This window comes from Arctopsyche grandis, chromosome 4, assembly GCF_051622035.1.
Source record: "Arctopsyche grandis isolate Sample6627 chromosome 4, ASM5162203v2, whole genome shotgun sequence".
Lineage (NCBI taxonomy): Eukaryota > Metazoa > Arthropoda > Insecta > Trichoptera > Hydropsychidae > Arctopsyche > Arctopsyche grandis.
The window spans coordinates 26438785-26445650 of NC_135358.1; positions in this window are offsets into that span (position 1 = coordinate 26438785).

Below are 6866 nucleotides of genomic sequence, written 5' to 3' on the forward strand. Positions count from 1 at the left end.
TCCAAACAATATTTAATATTATTACATACATCACGTCTTTTAAATTAGTATTAGTGGCAACATTTTTTTACAGTCATAAAATATTTATTAACATTATTATACATTCATATAGATACATATATAATATATGAAATTTAATTTAAACACGTATATGTATTTCCCATCACAATATAACCCTAGTTTAACTTGGGTACTTGTTAGTAATTTTTTAATTTTATTGGACACAAATTTGCATTATGTTCAGCTTGACATATTAAATATGTACGACAATATCGCTCTTTTGAGATTGAAAATTTGATTAGTGAATATTCTCATAAAACTTGTTAAATAGACATATATGTACATACATATGTATGTAACATTCGAAAGTGTACTTATAAACATACTTGTTTTTACAAATTTACATTGTTTTATTACATTTATTTAATTAGAGTTATATAAAACTAATTAAATGATAATGGTAATGTTCTAGTTACAATAATTTTTACAAAATTCAATATTTTTACCCTTTGATTTAGTTTATTTATCGATGGTGAAATTATGTTTTGTTTTTAAATGATCTTACTATCATGATTATTATTTATATTATATGGATTGCCCTGTATATATTTTAATATTAAAAACGTAAAACATAAATATTCTCCAGTTGTTTTTCGACGATGCAGTGAAATGAAGATCTTTTTACAATAAATAAAGTATATATTATCAACTAATACATATTTACAATAAAAGCGTTTTTATTCCCATTTATATTATAATACAGTGCTTATATGTTACATCTATTATCAGAGAATTTCAAAATTTTAATCGAAAATGTATGTATTTAATTAAAATAATGTATCTTACAATGTTAATATTACAAATATTCGCACCTAGAGAAAAATATATTTTTATCAACTTAAAAAAATATTTAGGGAAATATATAAATTCACTTTAAGAGTAGTAGAACTATGGACCCTGTGAGAAATATATTTTATACATTGTTTTTTTTTTTTTTTGTGAACTTCCAAGGCTCACTAGGATCTTTAAATCCAAGTTCGAGCCTCAAAGTTCGAAATAGAAAATAAAATAGATATATGTATTAGCATTATAGATCAATAGTTTTTATTTTAAAATAATAAAACAATACGTAAGTCAGTTGGAAAGAGGAAAAATTTTCATATACAAAGGTATGTAGCATATTTTGTCTTGTGAGATAATAATTTTAGAGTACAGAGTAACAGCATAAATGAGAAATGTGAGGAGAAAATAAAAATTGTTCAGAGCAATATTGTTAGTCATATTCAAAGGAACTTATGTTTAGTAACATTACAATTTATTCGAACATTAAAATTTTTTGAAATATTATGTTGAAAAACAAAGTCTTATCATTCTTTATACATACATACATGATTAAATATAGTCAAAAAGTCTTAAATGTGGTTTAGTGGCGATCAGATCATACCCATTTGGGAAACAGGTGTATCAGACGTTGTTTTAATTTTCGTTTTGCAAATGTCATGTCACCGATTGTTTGGAGAAATATGTATATATAATATATGGAAAGTATTCATAATAATAATGGATCTAATGAAAAAATGACGAGCTCAATTGGGATTTGAACTTCGTGTTTTAATCTCGAGTTGGAGGGCTTTATTCTTGAATGAAACGAGATGGAAGCGGCGAGGATTTAGCTTCCGTTCGGCGAATTCAATTTTTCGCCAAATCTAAAATCGGCACGTTTTGAATAGAATCACATTTATGTATAGACTACGATCGATGCATCCTCACAGTGGTTATACACCATTTAAATTGTAAAAGCTCATATTGAGGTATAAATTATATTCACAATCCAGAGAAAGGCATTCAACAATGAACCATCAGTTTTACACTTAAGAATAAAAAATATGTGAGTATATGTACATATATAATATTATTTTGAACTTAATGTTTTGTATCGTACCATACACTCTGTTTCTTATCTCGATATGTTTTGTAGGTTCGAATCCTTGTCATACTACTATAATATTTAATTTCGCAAATCAATTGATCAAATCAATTACATACAACAATATTAAATCACTGAAAGTGGCTGTCAAATGAATGATTATTACTGCATATATTCTTTATTGATATAGTAAAAATATAAATTTTACATATATTGAAAGCAATGCAATCATTATATATACAAAATAAACTACATTAAATGGTTCATTGTTATCCACTAATCGCCACTAGATAACAAATAAAAAAATAATTTTGTAAACAAATACATATATACTAAAATTTTCGTCAGGTATATAGTTTCAGACTAAATAAGAAGAGGTAAGTAAAAAGAAGACTAGAATTGGGTGTTTTATGAGTACTTTCATGGCAGCATGATCACGTCAGCCGAACTCTGGTACCTTACCCTCTTCTTCGTAGGCTTACCATTGTTGCTACCGTTGCTACAACCAGCTGGGGTATCTTCGCCAATTGGTGCCACGTTTACCCTCTCCGATTGGCTTCTGATCTGTTCTTCCTCGAAATAGTCGTCCGCGTTGAGAGCCGCCTCTTCGGCGATTGTCTTGATCGAGGACCTGGATGAGGACTGGCGGAAGTCTCCACCCTGGTCGCGGCATCATGATACTTTCGTCTGTTGGCCAGACTTCCTCGCCCTCGAAGATGACGATGACGAGTGACCCTGGCGGGCGTGACGTCATATGGAGCACAGCTCGTGTTGGGACACAGATGAGTAGCTCACGGTGGAGCTGTTCGACGGGGCCATCATCGCCGACACTGGATACTGAAAATGGTCAATTTTAAAAAATTAGCACGTTGGAATATATTGGCAGGCAATTTTGGGGCTAAGCTACGACCAGGTGCAGCTCATGCATAGGGACTGAGGTACTGCAGCACCCCAACTGACTTTTGTTAGAAGACACTATAGAAGGGTACATGCAGTACCTGCAAACATATTTTACACGAGCAGCTACTGGTTTGGACATTATTTAACGTATAGGTCGATCTATATGTGAAGGCCCACCCCATTCGACGGAAAACATGCGCACGCTTGGATTGTGTACTAACCGTTGGTTTTGCGCACCTTTTCTAAAGAGTGGGGGTAGGCCTTCGCAAATGGAACGAATTTTACTTATCAATTTATTTATATGTTTAGATCCATACGTACACTGTAGTGTTTTATAGAAACGTAAGTATCCGCATCGACATTTTGTACATAGTTTAGAGGGTTTCGTGCAAACGATTGAAAAGCGCCAGACAGATTGAACCACAGATTAACTGGATGGCTGCTTTAAACGCAATTCTCGACTTCACGAATGAAAAATTGCACATCAGATGACGAGTAACCTTTCGATGTGCACAGATGCAATTATTAAAATTGAGTTGGATCTTTCTGGCGAGTTTTTAATAATTTAATATTAAGGAAAAATTCGGAACTAAAGTATCAGAAGCATAGAACGTATACAGGGTAGGTATGTCGGGACTTCGGGTAGATTTCGCTTAGTGTAAGTGTGAGCATTGCGCACGCATAAGTAACACGTGTCGTTAATCAGTGGTTTAGTCTGTCTGGCGCTTTTCGATCGTTTACACCGCATCGAGTTTAGAATGTAGAAAAAAGTTTTCTATGAGTGTAAAACATGTAATAGAAAGACGAGTAGTATTTTTATTGTATTAAATTGTTGAGAAATTATTAGTATATGTATATGTATGTACATACATATTTGTATATGCAGAGTTACGTTTAAATGAGACAAAACGCCCTTGTTAAAAATCCATCTGAAATGAAAAAGTCAAGATGCGTTCCGTTCCTAAAATCGTATGTGTTTTTATGAATAATAAAGATGAAATCTTATTTTAATTGGTCATTTGATGCCGGTCGTTATTAATGGGTATACGAATTCAGTTTTCCTATAGGAAATAATTGGACCAAGAAAATGTCCCTTAATAATTCGGAGAGGATTTTTTTATCGAATTTATGGAATATACGAAAATCAACTGGTGATGATATGCTCCTTTACCCTATACGAGCTTAAGGGATTTAAGGTATTTTACTCGTGTTTGGGGAAACGTGAATCAATATCATATCAGAGTCAATGAACTTGAAAAACGAGTTAAGCGTCTCGATTATGTAAATAGAGAGCGTCGTATCCGGAAAATGCAGGCCGAAGAAAAACCCGCTGATACGTTAGATGGGGGCAGGAGATTGAAGCTTTTCCCGTTGAATCGTCTACGGGAGGGTTTACACACACGTATTTCCGCAAGCCTAAAATATATCGTCGTACGTATTGACTGAGCATTAATATATATTATATATATAATATACCTATGTATATATAAACCTTTCGATGTTTTCTAGACTTATTTGCCGAGAAAACCTCGGTGGAAAGTATTTTCAATCGCGTGATTTATGCACTCACTTTCATTTGCATGTATTCTCGGGTAATGGGATAGCAGTCGTATATATAAAAATTTATCGTTTCTACTAGATTTAACTCGTCCGCAATAATTCCAACAGTATTTACGAAATTGCCACTTTGTTCTTCACGGGAGTTTTGTGCCTCTGTTATCCTATATACTGGGGTTGATATTGAAATTGTTATGATACGTACATTTTCAAACGTTGACTATTGAATATGTGCATAAATACATACATACATATGTATGTATGTAAATTAAATCATAATATTGAGTATCTACGTGTTTGTTTTCCTCGACGTACATATTTGATAATTTTTCTCCTTGTATTGCGTATTCAATTAATATTGCGAAATTTATGGCATAAGAAAGCGAAACTAGAGAAAATATGTTATTTCTTTTTGGAAACAATATTATTACATAAAAAGAAATTGTTATATTTTTGCCGATATCCAAGCAATGCTTTAATTAAAGCTATGAATTTCTTTATTTGATATTTGATATTGTGGAAAATAAGAATAATTGAATTTCCAATTAGGAAAAGGTTAGGCAATTATCAAAAAGTAGGAAAAATATCTTATTGAAAATTTTCAAATTATATTTGTGAAAATAAATTGTGTTTTTTTTATTCTAAATATTTGAATATTGCATAAATTCATGCCCGTTTGCCGTTCAATATCGTTTACTAATATTTATGATTTCATTCACTTATTTATTTCATACATTTAATATATGAAAATTGGGCATGAACTTGCGCAAACATTTAAAAGTAAAATTAAAAATCTGTAAATTAATGTTTTCTATGTGGATATTTCATCACGGTAGTTCGAATTAAAACACACGATTAAATTGAGAAAAAAAAGACACAGAAGTTTTTTACCAATTCATTCTAAGTTACCTACATACATACTTCGTATCAATTCGTTTAAATGTTTTAACATTTTAGGTTAGTAAAATTCCACGTAAGCAATCATAGAATAAATATCTAAAGTAAAACATTAGTATAATTACTTCCAGCATTTTAGACAATTGTTCAATAATAATATACATACATATATATAAAAACGGACGCAATGTACGTACATATGTATGTTTGTGGATATGTGGCGGACGCGTCGACCAGCCGTGTCAAGGAGACGTGGGAAATCGGGGTAGCGAGCAAGTGGGGGGGGGGGGGGTCTGGAGCGTCTGACATGTGCTCCAGGTATTCAGGGCCAAGCGACGGGTGACGTCAGCGTCAGATGCGTCTAAGTATGCGTGGGAGCATACACACATACACACATCAACGAAGACACACACACACACGTTCATTCATCATTTCGAACGGGTGAACGGGTTGGATCGGTAAGCGTTTAATGCGCACTCAACTTTTTCTATTAAAACGTGTGCGCACGCGCATATAAATTACCTAGCATTATATTTATATATAATATAACATACTAGCTGAACCCGGCATGCGTTGCAATGCCACAATAACGCGTGCAATTCCAACAACGCGTGTAGGCGTGGCGCGATTATTGTCATACTCGCGGCGTGATGCGTTGAAGGCGGGATAGCTTTAATTTCGCGTCAGTAAAATCGTAATTACTAATATTATTATTAAGAGGTTTTTCCCGTTTTTTTTCACATGTAGCTTCCCGGACATGTATACAACAAATCCTGAAAGTTCCATCCTAATCGGTTCAGTGGTTTAGGAGCCTATTCGAGACACATAGACAGACAGACATTCATTTTTACATACCTCCTTTACGTTTCACATGGCTTTCGTGTTAGTGGTCATTTTTATCTCTTATCCGATCGTTTTCATACTTTGCTCATATTGCTCATTTTTTTCATCAATACACGTTAATGTATCGTCTGCCATTACGTTGGAGATAAAATATCGTAGACAACGCGTTTTAAATACGGGCCCCGTAAACCTTCCTGACGTTTAATAAGCGTTCGTCCCGTGTCTTCCAACCTGTTCGCCTTGATATGGCCATATAAGATTTTGATTGTTTAAACGCCTATAATTCGCTCTATATTTTATAAAATTTGCTCTATAGGTTCTCGTTATCTCTAATATTGAAATATTTATAGTTTTAACTCTCATATGTATATATTTATATATGTATATATGTAGATAACTTTATTTTAATTCGTGTATCATTTTCCTGATACTACCCGCTGAAATTAATGGGCACAACACTAGTAAATTATAGCGACAAAATTGAGGCTTCCATTTCAATGACAATTTTCTACAATGTTGTATTTTCAATATTTTTTTTGTGTACTGTGACAGAATATGAATGTGGGTATTATAACTTTATAACAAATGGCTTGTAATAACTAGATTAGAATGTTGAAAGCTAACATTTTAGCGGAAATAATAGGTCGAAGTTTTTCCATGCTACGTACGAGGACCTTGGTATTCGTGCACTATTTTTCTATACAGGTGTGTTTCAATAGAGGCGATTTGAAATATACGACCC